The 18,408-nt window shown below is 30.1% G+C and overlaps 1 non-coding gene across 1 annotated transcript; it reads right to left on the reverse strand.

Annotated features, from left to right (window-relative positions):
• Positions 1 to 564: 564 nt before the first annotated feature.
• Trnar-ucg lies at positions 565 to 637 on the reverse strand. The gene has a single exon. It is a non-coding gene; the product is annotated as a tRNA-Arg (tRNA).
• Between the last annotated feature and the right edge of the window lie 17,771 nt (positions 638 to 18,408).

Raw genomic sequence — 18,408 nt, forward strand, 5'->3', positions numbered from 1 at the left:
CAACAAAAATATTTCGAATAAAAACTAGTTACAAGTAAAGAATTCTTGACAGCTGCGTACATGGTATAATAATTCACTGTTTAAAACCTATATCGCTTTGTTGCATTATTAATGCAAAAGGTATTGACATATATTATATCCTCTCTTTCACTCAGTACGCTATAAAAATGACCAAATCAATTATATGCTGTATAAAATATCTTCTTGGTCAATTGTTTGGCATATTAATATATTTTAAAATCTTCTACAGGTGCTGTGGTAGTTTATGATGTTACTGTTAAATTTGAATTGAAATTTACAACACGTATTTATTTTTATTAAAAAAAACACAAATAAAAATTACTTTTAAAAAACAACCCAGTGAAAACAACTCGCTACAAGAATTAAAGCCTAGCACATTTATTTAAATAATCTAAGAATAAAGAGATGTAGAGGAGGTGATTTTTCACGCCACTGAAATTTAAAAAAGCAAAATCTAATGTTTATCAACAGGAACTGTATTTTATATATATCTATATTACTACACTGAAAAAATTCAACGACGGTAGTAGCAAAAAGTACATCCGACCGTGACAGGATTCGAACCTGCAATCTTCGGATCCGAAGTCCGACGCCTTATCCGTTAGGCCACACGGTCATGTCTTTAGCTACACTAAAATCCATTATTGGATTTGAATATCTTTTTTAAATAATTGAGTGCACTGAGTGTACACGCAACTTAATATCACGATAAACGTAAAAAATATTAAAACTATTCAACATTAATTAATATTTTTATTTAATTAGTCACTTGGTTCTTGCTTGTACTTTTGATACCAAACGTTAAAAACAATAAAGTATGGAATTGGTTATAATTTATGAAAAATAGCAGATAATAGTATCAAAGGATAAACATTTGTAAAATAGAAATTATGCATTGTAAAGTACATAATGGTACAAATATTAAATATGTGATATAAAACAATAATTTATGAAGATGAGGAAAAAATGAACTAACCAAATTATCTATTAATTGACACGATATCATATATTTGTACACTGTTAAAAACTTAAAATTTGACATAAAGTAGCTTTGTGTTTTAAAAACAGGATAATTTAGAAAACTGCAATTTTAATCATTTTATGCTAACTATGTGGTTGTTATACACACCACCATACTACTTTATGTAATAAAAGTACTACTTTATTAATTGCAAATAAAAGTTAAACAACTAAATACATCCTATCAATTCCTGTCTTACTCATTATCACATTTAAAACACAATTCTAAGTTATATAAATCTTTATATTAAAAAACAATAAAAATACCTCAACATGTTTTGTTTGTATGTTTAATTGGAGCAGAAAATCAACACTACTTATTGCAAATTTCACTTTAGTCCCACTTTCTGCTAGCATTTCTTAAAAAATACCCCTATTCCTTCCCCTAAAAGTAGAAGGGCTAGGAGTTTTAATTATTTACTGAGTCTACTCAATAACTAGAAAATAATAGACCTAGAGTTTGGTTATCAGTTATAAAATTTGGAAAGTATATTTATGTAATTAACAAGTTCACTACCAGAGCATACGCAATTCAACCATGCTGAACGACCCAATGCTAGATGCTTGGCAGCTAAAAATTATTACTTATTGTGTTTCCATAAACTCAATCATATTTTTGGGAAAATCTATCCATAGTGTATCACATACAAATTTTACAAAGTCAGACTTTGTTAAATTTGTTCTAATTCTAATGATGTGGTTGTTTATGTTTCATTGATTTTTTTTAAAATATTCGAATACTTTCAATGAAATACATAGTTAAGCGTACCATTCATTCATTATGTCAGTTTCCTGAACATTATGGACAATCAAAATACATTACAAACAATAAAATAATGAAAAATTTATCTATGGGATATTCCATGGTACTTTTTTTTATAATCTTTCAATGGATGAAATCTGTTGTAAGTTAAGACTGATGCATGGTTATAAAATAATTAATTTATATTTTTTAAATATTCTATAGTTTTTAGGAATGTTTGAAGGTATGTTTTATAAAAACATTTGTAAAGATTGGATTACCCGCTGTATTAAGTGGACATTATGTGAAGGTTTCTGACAATTATAACAACAGAACTTTTAATTATTAAAAATATCTAACAAGTTTTTTAGTTATTCCAATATATTAAGTGTCATACCACAAATATAACCAGTCACTGAGGCTAGGTCTTTCTCAAAATACCAAAAAACACTGGTTGAAGTTAAAAACATACCATCCATATTGTGTAAAATGTCTTAGTGCTTAATCTATGGTTGTCTTTAAGTGCAGAAATTGTAGTAATTATTAATCTCACATCTACCAGGGTGATTTGAAACTTAGCATTAGAAATTTACTGATGTAACAAAATAGACAACAGAAAATTGTTTAATATAACAAGTCATTTAGATCATTCAGATCAAATAATAATTTAATTTAATGGTAAGTTATTTAAACACACACCTTGCCAAAACAACATAATTTATTCAACGCTTTAATGAATGTGTTTTATTTTCATGCTTCTTCCCTCAACTATGTCTACTTACACGTTCTACCTGCCATTGAATACTGTCTGCAAAGCTCGTAAGTACACTTAAGTTTTCCTGTAAGTAAGTGAAAGTACTACATTTTACTAGTAAATTTATTTTTTATGACAAATAATGACAGAATGGGAAAGGTTTGACTGAGCATCATCCTTCATTTAATACACTAATCGAATTATTAATGCTCATTAACTGCTGATTAATGATCAGATGAAATTACTGGTGATAAACATGAAAAATATAGAAAAAATTTATAATGAGAGCAACATAGGGATAGGTTTCTGCATGCCTGGAGTTGTAATGACATTACAGAAAACACAACTTATGTTAGTATTTAAAAGATATCACAGTAACATGTGTCCACACACATACACATTTTACTGTTTCACATTATACGGTATCCATGCATGTATTTTTTTTTGACCAATTTATTATTTATTAGTAGTTCATTACTTTAGTGCTTGTCTCTTTTGTGGTTTATATTTATAGATTTGTTCATTTTGTTAATCAAATTTGTTTTTTCATGCAACCAGATGTGCCAGGTAAGTAAAAAAGCATTATCCACAGTATTAGTATCATATAGCAAATACCCAGAAGTTTTGAAAGCTTAATGATCCAAGTCAAAATTAAAAAGTGACTTAGATGGATTTTTATGAAGAATTATTGTAATAATAAAACTATAAATTATCCAATTACTTTCAGAGTTTAACATTCTGAATATAGCCAAAATTAATATAAAAGTTATATATACAGTTGAGTGAAATTATGAATTTTTGTTCATGCAAAAATGCCTGTAAACTTCTATATTTAGTGTAATAGTTCTGTTGTGCATTGTAATGCTCATTACATACACTGAATGTTTAGTCACCACTTCTGAATCAACAGTTATTATAATCATGGTACTATTGTTGATGTTTATTTGGTCATCATTTGGTTTAATTCATAATTAATTAAACGTTCACGATGACGTGTACCCCATCGGGTACACACGATCTTTCACAACTGCTATTGTATACTCAATCGGGTACACACCGGGCTTTCATAAGATGGTGTTTATATTATTACGCATCTCGTTATGAGTGTTTTTAATTGTCTGCCTGTCTTAGTGGTTTGTAAAAATATGAACCCACGCTTAAAGAAGTACCTCAGACTATCGTGTCCCCTGTCAAACGCACGATTTCTTAATTTTTTGCGAAAAATAATATTTTAGGTACCCATGGGATACCTGAAGAAATAATTTTTCTGTGCAAATTTGCAAAGTTCTCATACATTTGTCATTATACTTGGACATTTAATGTAAAGAAACTGTTATGGTTTTTTGCCATTATTATTAAAAAATTTGGCAGCATAAAAATGTTTGTAAATTAGTAATTGTCATGAACATTTTTTTGCGTAAGTAATTTTTGCCAATTCTTTCGTTTAATATGAGATCAACTCGTCTAAAGTTTAGTTGTTTCATATCAAAGTAACTCTGTTTTCAAAGTGCTACTTAGACAGAGAAGCCGAAGGTTCTAATGGTTAAGACAATGAAAAGTTCTTATTTTGGAACAATATTACTGATAAGAGTAACAATTGCGCAGATTTTGAACAAATGTTCATAGAATATTAACAAATATGAATGAGGAGCTGCGTGGACAAAGAAAACTTCTAGAATTGCAAAATGAAATACTATATATTCAACGACTTCTATATGCATTGAGTAGACGATCCAGAGTGGACTACAAATACAATGTTTGGTCAAATTAAGCTACGTTTTAAAATGCATAACGGCTAATGTTATTTTACTCATTCTTGTATAATTATACATAACAGTATAGCATCTCCAAGAGACCTAAACCAAGTTAGACCGGTTTCCATCGATGTAGTTTATTTATAAAGTACTATACAAATTATTTATATACCTTATTATGAACATTAAATATGTTTCATCTTCGAAACAACACAAGTGTGTACTTATTTATCTAAATGCTTTTTTTTCATAAAAATACGTGTTTCAAAATGTGTACACAGTCTCAACCTTCTTATTATTTATCAAGTCAACAATAGAACATCTTGACAATCTTAGTTCCTTAACAGAAAATTAACTAGATTGGATATTTGGATAAAAATGTATATTTAACTTCAATTGAACATCTTGTGTTATAAGTGAAACGTAAAACGTAACTCATTGTTCAGTTATGAAGAAAATTCCCATCTGACGGATAAATATAGATTTTACTATTAAGTATTTTAAATTATATACTATTATAGATGTATATTTAGAGAAAGTATTTATTTAGGATTATTCCATAACTATAAATGCTGTAATACTGTATTAGGAGTAATGTTGTGCGTAATAAAAAGTAAACATTGAATAAAACGTCAAAAATATCGGTATGAAAGTAAATTCTGTTATAACATTTAAAAAAATAAAAAATATCCAAAGTATAATGTGAGGATTGTATTCAGGTAGAACGTTTAAGCCTTCCTACTTTACTAAACATACAATACAAATAGTAATTAACAACAACTAATAAATGTGGTGTGAAAATCATGCATAACACGAACACTGAATGCGATGCTAGAAATAACGTAATCTTTAAGGATAGTTTGTAGAAAGCACAATTGAAACTACATTATTTCCACATTCATTGTAAAGGTGTTTCAGAGCATGAGCCACTTTACCATTATTAAAATAAAATGTTTTGTTGTTGGAGCCTAGAATGTCAAATGGGTTTCAAGAGTGCGTGACTTATATGAGTGGATTGAACAATACATGAAGTGGCAGGTGGAGAATCACAGATTCATCGTGTTTGCTGTTGTGTGACGCAAACTGATCCATAATCATTAGATTTGTTTTGCTTTATTACATATATGTCTAAGATTTTGGTTTTGACATTAAAGGTCAGCGCACCACTTTTTTATTTATGTTGATGATTTTCTGTTTTCAAAATGTGTGTGTAAGAAATGGGCTCTTCAAACATTGATATATTGTTACATCACAATAGTGACCAATCACAGAATCTTAAATAGCTGGCTGTAGCAAAAGGATTTGGGTTTTTGGCCATAAATATAATGTTCAACCTATCCCTATCAAGGTATAATTAATGCGCACAGTACAATATTATATACAACAATATTTTACAATCAAATAAAGGACAAGCCAGATTTTGTCTATATTTAAAATACAATGGTTAGTGCTCAGACATTACAATACATAATTCATAATTTTATTTTGTACAAGTGTATACTAAAAATCAGCTGATATTTAGCTGGTTAGTGGATTATAACTGCTTGAGCATCTCGTGTGTTTTGAGCATCACAGTTTTTTTTAATTCAATAAAAATAGTCTCATGATTAACACAGGAATTTTGGTAGCTCATGGGACAGAGCTCTGTATGTGGATGTATTTCAAATCCAAAAAAGGCATTTGTAGGTTTTAAGTTTTTTTATTGTTACAAAGTACCTATTTGAAATAATAGCTGTAAATACCTAAAATCACCAAATAAAATATCATGAAATTCTTTTAATAATGTAGATTCTTTTACAATAAGTACAATAGAATCACTGTAAATATACAGGGTGTACATAAAGTCCTGCACTGGTATAATATTTTCTAAACGATAACAGATAAATGAACAAGATTTGGTACATCAATACTACACCTAAAAATCTACTACTTTTTGAAGGAACTATCAGTTTTCTGTAATATCATGGGGACGTCCCGCAAGGAGTCGGAAGGAAATCTTAAATAGGATCATAGGTCAATATGCACATCATTTTAAAAAGGGCTTATCTAGCAGAGTTTTAATGCCGCAAACCGCACTCAAAAAGATTGATCCAGTACAAAATGGCGGCTGTTCAAAGATTTTACTTGGTTACATTTCATTAGTAGCCATAACCCCGGTAAAGCAAAACTGCAACCAAACGAATACTGCAGATAAATACTACATTATGATTGTCAGTTGTACAGAAGTGAATTATGACGTAGGTTATCCCTCAAGGGTTACAAATTTGGTCCTAATATATTGATAACGGGGAAAACCTGATAACAGTAACAATTAAAAAGCTCTTAATCTTTGGGTCGCAGTTTGGACTTTCCAATTAGCCAGTCTATTCATAGTAGGCTATTCTAGTTTTCTTGTTTTAGTAGTGCTGTCCAACCTTTCTATCAGTGCACTTTAGTACAAAAGAGTTTGTCGTATTGCTTGTAGTTCTTCAACTACACTATGTTGCTTGACGAACGTGAACGTATAACACTTCTTATGATGGTTGGTTGGGGAAACAACGGACGATCACACGAGGAAGCATGCCATTTATTTCATGACTACTTTCACGAGAGGCAGCCAATTTCTAGAACAACTGTAGGGAGAACTGTTCAACGCTTTATGGAAACAGGAAGTGTTTCCGATCGTCATAGGACAGGAAGGCCCGCTACTGCGACAACTCTTTAGATGTAATTGCACTCATTTATTGAGAATACGCAAGAATCCCTACGCTCAGCAACACAAACTCATGACATCTCTGTTACGTCTGTTAAAAAGATTCTGAAAGGGTCTAATTTTAAGCCTTATAAAGTTCATTTGGTGCACGAACTCAACGAAGTTGATTTCGATCGACGTATAGAATTTGTGTGAAAACTATGATGGCCAAAATAGATTGCAACGAAATTGATGCAAACAATATTGTGTTTTCAGACGATTGTTCATTTTATGCTGAATGGAAGTGTAAACAGGCACAATTGCCGTTACGTACTTAGAGTAGCGAAAATCCTCACTGGATGCGGGAAGCACATACGCAGTATTCACTAAGGTGAAATGTCTGGCTTGGTGTGATAGGTACCCAGTTGGTAGGTCCTTTCTTTATTGAAGGAAATTTAAGTGCAATATCATATTAACGTTTGCTAGAAAATGAAATTTACACCAGCACTTCGAAACATGTTTGGAGAACATTACCAGAATATCTGGTTTCAACAGGACGGAGCACCCCCCACACTACGGCATTGACGTAAGAGCCTATTTAAACACTGTTACCAATATATTAGGACCAAATTTGTAACCCTTGAGGATAACCTACGTCATAATTCACTTCTGTACAACTGACAATCATAATGTAGTATTTACCTGCAGTATTCGTTTGGTTGCAGTTTTGCTTTACCGGGGTTATGGCTACTAATGAAATGTAACCAAGTAAAACCTTTGAACAGCCGCCATTTTTGTACTGGATCAATCTTTTTGAGTGCGGTTTGCGGCATTAAAACTCTGCTAGATAAGCCCTTTAAAATGATGTGCATATTGACCTATGCTCCTATTTAAGATTTCCTTCCGACTCCTTGCGGGACGTCCCCATGATATTACAGAAAACTGATAGTTCCTTCAAAAAGTAGATTTTTAGGTGTAGTATTGATGTACCAAATCTTTTTCATTTATCTGTTATCGTTTAGAAAAATATTATACCAGTGCAGGACTTTATGTACACCCTGTATAAGAAATACTGCATTAATAACAGTATTCATAACTTTGACATACTAATTGTTATACCTAAGTAGATGTTAATGAATACTGTTTTGATTTCATGCTTACAGCTGGATAGTCGGGTAAGTTTTTTACCAATACAAACAATTAGGTTTCATAAACTCTCACTAAGAATTAGACTTGCACTTTTAAACCCTGATAATAGCAATCTTCTTTAATTATGAGTGTTTTTGGCTTCACATAGCAAATTTTTTTAAATGTTTGAAATGTATATAGTACATGGTAAACATTATGGGTTGTTTATTTATTTTTTGCTATAAATTATAATATAGATACTTGGCTCACTAAAATACATACTAAAATAAAGAAAACTATGTTCAAAGAATTGTTATCCATTCTCACTTATAGCTTTGGCAAAGTAGTTAAATTATTAAATGTGCAATATATTTTGGAGAACAAAAAGTGTTTTTATGTATATGCACATTTCTTTTCTAGTTTTGGGATATATATTATATATATATATATATATAATTTCAATAAACATTGAATCACAAAAAGTACTTGCTCCGCCGGGACTCGAACCCAGATCTCTCACTTGCCGGGTGAATGTGCTATATATATATATATCTTTCAAAGAAGGAAAGTTTATCGTCTACCTTCCTAACTTTGGTGTAATGAAATGAGAGATTATGAAAAGATTTAAAAATATAATGATAACTTTTTCTGATTACCTTTTTCCAGCTTGATTCTTAAAACCACCTATCAGACACATTTTATGTATTAGTTATATAACATTTTTAGAGAACTACAAAAAATACAGTCTGAAGAGACTTAATGTCACCACCTTGGGGGTTTGTACATGGTTAGCTGACGTTGATTTGACATTTATTTCCACTTCAGATGGTTGGTCTTAAGTGTGTCAACCTAAGGAAAATGTAATCAGAGAACAAATTAACATTTCATATTTTCAATCTTTTGATAACCTCCCATTTTGACATCCACCAACACAAGCGCAGCTAATGACTGATTTCCTTCTTATAGGAAATTTTGCCATTGATTTCAAGAAGATCCAGATTGTGTGCTTTTATACAACGCAAATTGGCTTTTGGCTCCTGTACTGTTAGGCACAGTTAACAATGTATCAATTGTTAACTAGTTTATCCCCTCACAAGCCAGATCAATATAGGCAGATGACCATACCCTGTGAAAGTACTGTGCATACAACTGTGTCCATATGGCTACACTACTTTAATATGGGTTGACTTTTACATTTACTACCACGGCTTACAGTGAACCATCTTATAATAATCTCAATAAAAATCATGTAGCCATTTTTTCATGATTAAAGAATAATAAACATGTTACTAGAAATATAGTACATGGGTAAAATGCACCTTATTAAAAATATACTCATGATTCAATTGACCAAGAATAACTTGTGTTGGAACTCATTTAAGAAATACCTTACATGAACCCAACGTTTAACAAATTCCATATATTTATTTAATCATTAAATATTTATCATAAATTTATTTTGTTAATTGATTCTTCCTCTCTGACACCTTATCAAATACTGTAATTACCTTCCACATGTAACAATTTAGTATATATGCATAATTCCCCCACTATCTACCTTCACATAATTTAGTTATATTTAATGATCATTATACATTCTAAATTGTTTTATCTGTATTTGATTAAAGCTACAAAATTAAAAATTAATCTCCTTACAAGTAACTGAATTTTTGAACAACATATTCCAATACTTTAGTTTTTGTAATCGTGATTTGGTTTTGAAATGTTGAATAAAATAAATGTTTTTACAAACTTTAACAATAATTGTATTTAATATCACAAACTACCATATTTAAGTAAAAAAATTAAGTTCTTTACAAAAAAAAACTTAATTTTACTTTATGTTATATTTGGTTTTGTTTCTTAACTATTTTCTTTTGAACAAATAAATACAATATTGGACTATTTAATTCCTATGTGCTATCATTTAACATGTATTTCTCTGTTATGTGGTTCAATCATTGCCAACCCCCAGCATGATCAACTACCCTTAGAGGCTTATGGCTGTATCTTAAATAAAGTAAAAGAAATTGTAGAACTTTCATATTTTAACATGCTACACAACTTAGATTTGCCTCAAATACTACAAAAATCCTATTCTAAGAAGATTGTGATCAAGCAGATTACCACAATGATGTGCAAAGTTTTTTAGTTGCAACTATTTTATAATTGGCTTTGTTGCTTTTACCATGATATAGGATTAAATGGATGCTTGTGAAAAATGAGAAATTGTATACAAATGTACTGCACAAAATAGTTGACTTTTGAATCAGTTATGTATGTGTCATTGGTGGACATAAACATTGTACTGAAAATGTGTTTTAAATATTGAATACCATTGTATAAATATATTGTATGTTTTGTTTTATGCTTTCATGGAAATTAAAGAATTGTGGAGCAGTAAGTATATTGTACAATGTAGCCTAATTGTTTATTTATTTAGTTACTAACTCTGAAATGAATACGATTAAACAAAAAATAAGTGAAAAAATGTTTAGTTACTTACATAACCATAATAATTACCTTGGTCCAAAATGTTATATTTGTTGTTACATCAATGTACTTCTAAATCTCTTATTCATTGCCTTTTCAATTGTTTAATCAAAATATTATATTTAAAATTTGAGTTTGTACAGATATATTTGTTTAAACAAAAATTATCTAAGCAACTTCTAACATATTTTAATTTTTAACAACAGTATAAACACTAGCCTTTTAATTTACCTAATATGTAATCAACATTGTAAATCTAAAAAGGTAAGAAAAGTAAGTGCAGTAAAGTATATTTGGTAATAACATAGAATTATTGGAACTTCTGACAATAGTTTATTTTTACAATGTTACGTACTTTAACAACGTAGTGACATCATTAAGTACCTATAAACATTTGTTTCATTATTTACTAAAAACATTTACAATACAATCATAAAAACTTACAAAAATACCATAGCAGAGATGACCGTAAAGTTGCACTAGCCATGTGCTGGCAGATCAGTTTTTCAAGAGCTGGAGGAAGGAGCTTTATCACTTACAGATTGATCATATCATTGTAAATAGTTGTGATCATATGAAAGAACTTTATGTAATCAAAAATATAGCTTACAATAATGCGCACAGTAGTAAAAATTATAGATACAATTTTCTGTAGAGAAATCCTTAAGACCTAGCAAGCCTAAAAACATATTGTTACACTAATACTGTATAAGTTAACAAAAAATTAGCAATATTTTCAAAAATCATCAGTACACTGTGGTTTAAAGGAGCTCCAATAAAGAAAATTCCTTAATAAATCTCCAAAAAAAACTCCTGATGAAAATAAATCTGATGGCAGAGTGATGTATAAAATTGCAATGATCATCTCAAATATTGCCTAGGACAAACGGAAAGATAATTTTAATTCTGTTTTAAGATACTCCTCTCCTAAAAATATTAATATTCAAAAATCAAATAACCCTGAACATGTCATATACACTGTAGACATAACTAATGCAATATAAATAACTGAAAAATAATTCATAAATAAAAGAAAAGTGGTGAAATTACACTGAAAACTATTCAATATACATAGCAGTAAAAAGTAAACTCAGATAGTATATTTAATCCAAGATAAATAGTTAAGCCAAATTCATTATTTGACATAGCATCGCACCTGGGAAGGATGAATCATCAACAAAGTTTATTCATGGTAGAGCTCATTTCTCCAGTTGTTCCTATCCTTCCACAGATGTTGCCACCACATGGAATTGATTGTCAACTTTCGTTTTCATATAAGAAACGCTAATACATGAATACCTAACAAAGTCGCCTTTTCGATAAAACACGTTGCAACAAACCTTCGGAAGGTAAATCTACAACTCATTAATGTTAATGACATTCCGGTAGTAGGAAATGTACTATAGCATAGAATCAAGTCCTTATTGTTAAACACCATTAAACAAAATTTTTAGTTTTATCAATCAAAATTAACACAATAAAATAATTCAAGATTTTGTAGCCATAGCCCTACACATAGTATAATATGGTTTATCTACATTATACTTCTCTCAAAGAAATTTAATTAGTTGCTTGTTATGTTGCACAATAATAAATACATAAAAAATTTATACTAGCATAGAATTTCATTTATGATCTGAACTTAGTATACTATGTTTAAAACTTCACATTTATTTGACAGTATAGCAAGTATACATGAAAAATACTTGGCATTATTAAATTAAATAATATGGCTTGTTAAATCTGATACCATTTAGCTACAGAATAAAAATAAAACTACATGGAATTCAAAAAGCAAAGGCTTTAGATACCAAAAATCAACATCAATGTCCAATCATAATTTCATCCTATTATTATTGTTATCCACATAATATTCTTACAGTTACTTTTTATATTTACAACTTATAAGAAATGTGATGTTAAGATATGTGTGCTATATGAAATACAATGTGTCTGTTTTTGGTTCCAGTTCAACCTAGGTAAAAAATTCATTGGCTATGGATGGCTGAGATCAATGGAGTCCAGACAACGAAGAACGCCTTACTACATTGCTAACTATAGGCCACATGTAAGCTTTGTTTTTCTAAGTTGATAAAACCTGTTTTACAAAATGAAATGTAATGTACTTACTTTATAGCTATTGGTTGTATACTGGTATAAAACATTGGAGAGCCACATTATGCAGAATAGCACTTTCATGAAGCCGTTGGAGAAGCCAAGTTTGCTACAGATATTACATGTCATGACGTGTTTTTTAAGCCAGAACAACTTAAGTACTTTTACTCTCTGTCTTGCTTCATTTATTTAACCTAGTCTTCTCCTGCTGCAGCTTCTTGTATTTAATTCCTAACTTAGCTAAAACAACAAACAGCTTACTTGAATAAGATTAGTTTGAATGTCCACTATTGGAAGAATTTATTGATGTAGAGGTTTTTTATAAACAATTTATAAAAACAATTATAGGCTGGTCTCCTCTTAAGCCTTACTTCTGTCCATCCTCATGAACCATTTGACTGTGTAAGGATCTCATCAAACAAAATAAGGTGGAGAGGCGATACAGGACAAGGTCGAAGGTATTGATGATGGTCACAGACAGGATTGGAACCCACACTTTCTGTAATTCAGATTCAAAATTGTATTAGACAGCTCAGCCATTGGATCTCAAAACAATCTCATTTACTCTAAGCAGTCTAGAATTTTCATGACTATTGTAGACAAGTGTATGTATATGTTGATTCCATAATATGATGTATTTGCCAACAACTGAAAATGAAGAAATGATTAAAAGAAATATCTACATTTTAAAAATTCAACTAAATATAGCTTGGTCATCATGAATCAACTCCTATGTACTAAGAGGTACTAATTGCAAGTACAGTACTATTGTTCTATTCTCTTGGAAGGTCCACAAAAATACTGATCAGTTTTGCTCATTTTACCACAGAATTGATATACATGTTAGTTATCTTTGACATTTATGATCTAATTGTGTATTTTAATTGCATCTTTATCATTATATCATTCAGGGTTGGATAGAGATATATATCTCTAGTTTGTGCTGTTCAATTTATATGACCAAAACCTTCAAAAAAGATGGGTATTATGATAGGGGCATTTACAAATTTGGAGCTGCCATCAAAATTTCAAATTTTTAGACTTCATCTAGGCTACTAGCCAGTTGTACAAACTCCCATTCAATGCACATACTATTTATTGGCTGCTCTTAGTGTAATAGATTATTGTATTCCACTGCTGAAGTTTATAGTATGAAATGTAAATGTTAAATGTACAGAAGAAGAACCAGAATACTCTCAGAGGCCATTGAAATATGGTAGATTCATTAATACAACCTCACAATTATCCCTCTTAAGTAGAAAATAAGTATTTAGTAGGTAGGTGGCATAATATAATGATATATTTGGTAACTGCATATGGTACAATACCGATTTAGAAATTCTTTGTTACAGGAATCATTAAGAGATAACAATGTGTACTGGCTGAAGAGCTACCGATACTGACAACATCCCAAGAGCCCCTCCTAACGTTTTTCTTTCTCTGGTGTAAAAATGTCCACTTCATACTCCTTACAGATGTCTTCATTGTCCATTATAATAGATAAGTTTCTAAATAATATGCTTATGATGTGTACATTGTGTAAATTTAAATAAATATGTGTTAAACACAATATGGGTTGTTAAAATTCTTGTGTATAAGACCCGCTAACACTCACTGTTACTATCCAATAACATTATCTGTGAGAGGTTATTACAATTATATCAGAGGTGGAGTTCACTACCACTGCCGGGTGCAGGGGACTTGACTCTTGACAGACAAGATGTCACTGTTACTGATGGACATACTCTCTCACCGCCCTCCTCTATAGTTTTTTAATACTTCATCACCTATAGTTTATATTCAGTTGTTTACAGTTTTATAATATATTTAAACTATACCAGTACCATATAATTATATTTACAAAATTTATTGTCACCACTTCAACCCAAATAAGCAACAATAAAAGTATATGATGACAATATTGTTTTTTATTTATTTACATAGACAATTTCAAGAATAAAGAGCCTTTTTTTGTTATCTCCTTTTATTATCTCCAGCCTTTTCTGTGATTTTTAATGGAGGCGGCTAGATAGATGCAACTAGGCCTACACACAGGCAGATTTGCCTGTGTACGCCTTCCAGTATTGTATTATATTATAGAATAGTTTAGTTTTATCTGAAACATGGTTTATTTTACTTACAGATGTATGCACTATTGTCTAAGGGTGCGTTCACAAAGAAAGCTGGTTACAAGCGCTTGCAAGCTCCAACCGGCGTGAGAAAAGTCTACATTGTATCAAGCGTGTGCGTTCACAGACAAAGCCTGACCTGGCTATCAAGCGCTTGCTACAAGTTCTGACAAGCACGCAAGAACATTTTGTACTTGTTTTTCCGGCTCTTGTTGACCAAACCAGTCAGTGACAAACAACTGTCAGTATGGATGTCGATGAACTGACATCTCAAGTCTTTAGAAGAGGGGCTATTTGGGATGAATGCCTAAATAAAATATAAAATAACTAGTCGTTCTTCGGTACGGATAGGTTGCTTATTGCCAATTTCCCCAAAACTTGACTAAAACGCTTTCAATTTTTCTTGAGGATGTAACTAAACGTGTTACCTCCATTCTCATATAAGAATAAAACCTCACTGTCAAATTTTAATTGAGGAAATAGATGATGGTATTCCCCAAACCTACCTCTACCGCGGTTAATTGCATGAACACTGATTTTCCTTCTACGAATTTTTAATTCGACCTTTTCAAGTAAAAATAACTTCATCACTTGATGAAGACATCGTATCAACGAGAGCTTTGTAACCAGCTTTATTTGTGAACACACCCAAACGAGTTATGGTTACCCTTTTTCAAAAATTACTTATAAAAATTGCTGTTATAAACAACATTTGTTAACTTTTTTTTAATTGTGAATTTATTTACTATACAGTTTTTAAGAGAACAATTTATATTTGTACAACTTTTACAGTAATTTTATCTTGTTTGGAAATATTTTATGGTGTTTGGAAACCAGTAAAATACAGCCTGTGTCCAGTGTAAACAGCTGTATATTAAACAATTTGTAATTTTTTTGCTATTCTATTCGCTACAATAAAAGGCATTTGCTTAATTAAGTCAAAATAAGATGCATTTTTTGTTCAGTTACGGTTATTTTCAAATGTTTTCTTCAAAAACTGTGCTTAATCTTGAACAATACAAAAGAACTTCAACATTCAATCGAAAATAAAGATGACATTTTTCACCAAGTAAACTAACCTACTTTTTCCCATGCCCGTAATGATTATAAAGTTTTAAATTCCAATATGAAATAATTATAGGTGTTGAATCAATTCACTCTTAAAAACACTTTAATCTTGCAAAACATGTTAGACTTATAGTTTCATTTCTAGTTTTTCAGTAGTCCTTGGACAATGTTCCTATTAAAGCAATGGCCAAGTAGGTATAACCCATACTACTTGGTAAGTAAAATATATGGCGTTTTGGGATTCAAGTTCCATATGCAGTTTACTTCCAGAGCTGCACATTATTTAATCTAGCCTTGACTGAGATGCTAATCCACAATTTAATATGCCTTGGAATGTTTCAAATCATAATACTTTGGAAAAATTGTAATTGTGAAGCAGTATTCATATCACAGATTTTACATATCCCTGTTTGAATCTAATGGACTGAAACAGCTGAAGTGAATAAAGGTGATAAATTAAAATTGGTGTGTTTTGAGAAATTGTACAAAAACTAAATATAAAAATAAATTAAAAAACAAATAAAACGATTGTATTTTTACCCTTTAAAAAGTGTAATTGATTCATTAATACTACTATTTTTGGTCATGTCTCATTTTATGTTTAATAAACAAAATTAAAAACATATAATCTTGTTCTATTTAATTTACAAAACCACTTAATCCATCCTATATGGATTTATTAAGTCAATTCCAAGAGGGCTTACGAGCCATAAATGATAAAAAATTAATCAACAATTAAAAGTACATTTTCAAAGTATATCCCTAAGATATTTTAAAAAGGAATTGAAAAGATTTCCCAAATTATTTATTTGTGTATACAAGTAGCAGTAAAAATACTAAAAAAACTTCAATCACCTCTCCTGAAAAAATGTCTTATTTGGTTGGTAGACCTTTCCGACATGAAGCCCTTGATATATATTGTTATCTATAAAGAATAATATTATAATGTACACGACCTATATAGTATTATTGTTATAGATATTATTTGATCCAACCTATACTCACCTCTTTGCAAATCTTTTAGACAATAGTTGACTGATTTCTGAAGTTAAAAATTTTTGGAGCAGCTGACAAGAATTTTAAACTGACATCATATAAATTTTTAAAAGTCTCATACTAAAAAAATAAAAGTATTACTGGGAATATAAGCACATTATTAGCTACATTTAGTTTATTATTATTGCGGAAATCTCAAATTTATTATTTAACAGTATATATATTCTATTGATTAGAGCCAAACATATTTAGTTGCATTAGGCCTCTGATTCTAATATGTTTATGCTACTTTTTTTAAGACATCAGTTTTTACACAGGTACTATATTTAAAACCCTCTATTCTACGATTATATTTTAAATTGAACATGACTCATGATTTAATCATTCTTAATATTCTTGACATTCTTAACATGTTGCTCATACATTTATTGCAACCTACATTTTACTCAATTCATGAAATAGATAGGATAGATAGGATTTGGCTATTTAATCTTTCTGGAAGGATTAAGTTTCCAAGGCCTAGACGAGTTGGAGTTGCCCATGTTGTCATTGAACATTTAAACCTAATTTTGAAGGTATTTCGTCAGTAAAAAAATCACACTTAGGCGAAAAAAGATTCATACCTTTAAAACAAAAGCAGGCGTGGTATTTCAAAAACACAAATTTTGTTGGCCATGTTGAACTACTGGACAAATGTTAAGACCAGTCAAACCGGTAATAGGGTTAAAATTTAATTATTTGCTTAGGATTTCCAAGTAAACTCCAAAAGTTACAGATCAAAATATCTTTATTACACATAACATTAGTTTCTATACAATCATACATTGTGTATATAAAATAATAAATATCAATATAAACATATAATCTAAACATAACAGGACATATAGATATCTGTATATGTATGTAATATATACATATATTTGATAATGCAGCGTGTATTATATGTATATTTTTATGCACACTGCATTATCAATATCAAAACTATAAATAACTTAGCCTGAGAAAACTATTTACATTTACGCTATTGAGAGTCGTAATTTAATCATTAATTAAATAGATGCAATGCTAAAATTGAACTATAATATTTTTGTGAATTTATTTCTGTCAGTTTTTATATCTGTAAAAAATATGTGTCTTATCTTATCAATCACAACTGTGTTGTCAGTTTTATTATTGTTCTGAAGATGTCATTCTACTAAGTAAGCACAACAGAACTGGAGTGAAATTAATCTAAATTCATCAGTGGATTTCAACAACCATTTAACCTGACTAATAGTGATGACAACATGAAAAAATAAATGTATTTTTCATGAACGCTGGAAAATACTGAAGGAAAGCTTAACTTCTCCTCAAAACTACAGGAATAACCCTTACATCCATATACTCTGTTGATATTCTAATGATTTACATAATATGACTTCAGCAATTTACAATAAAAAAAGGAGGCCATCCATAAATTTTTTAAAAGATATCAACTTGACACAAGCGGTTTTGTGTTCTGATGACTTCACTTCAAT

This window comes from Homalodisca vitripennis, unplaced genomic scaffold (genome assembly GCF_021130785.1).
Source record: "Homalodisca vitripennis isolate AUS2020 unplaced genomic scaffold, UT_GWSS_2.1 ScUCBcl_9459;HRSCAF=17958, whole genome shotgun sequence".
Classification (NCBI taxonomy): Eukaryota; Metazoa; Arthropoda; class Insecta; order Hemiptera; family Cicadellidae; genus Homalodisca; species Homalodisca vitripennis.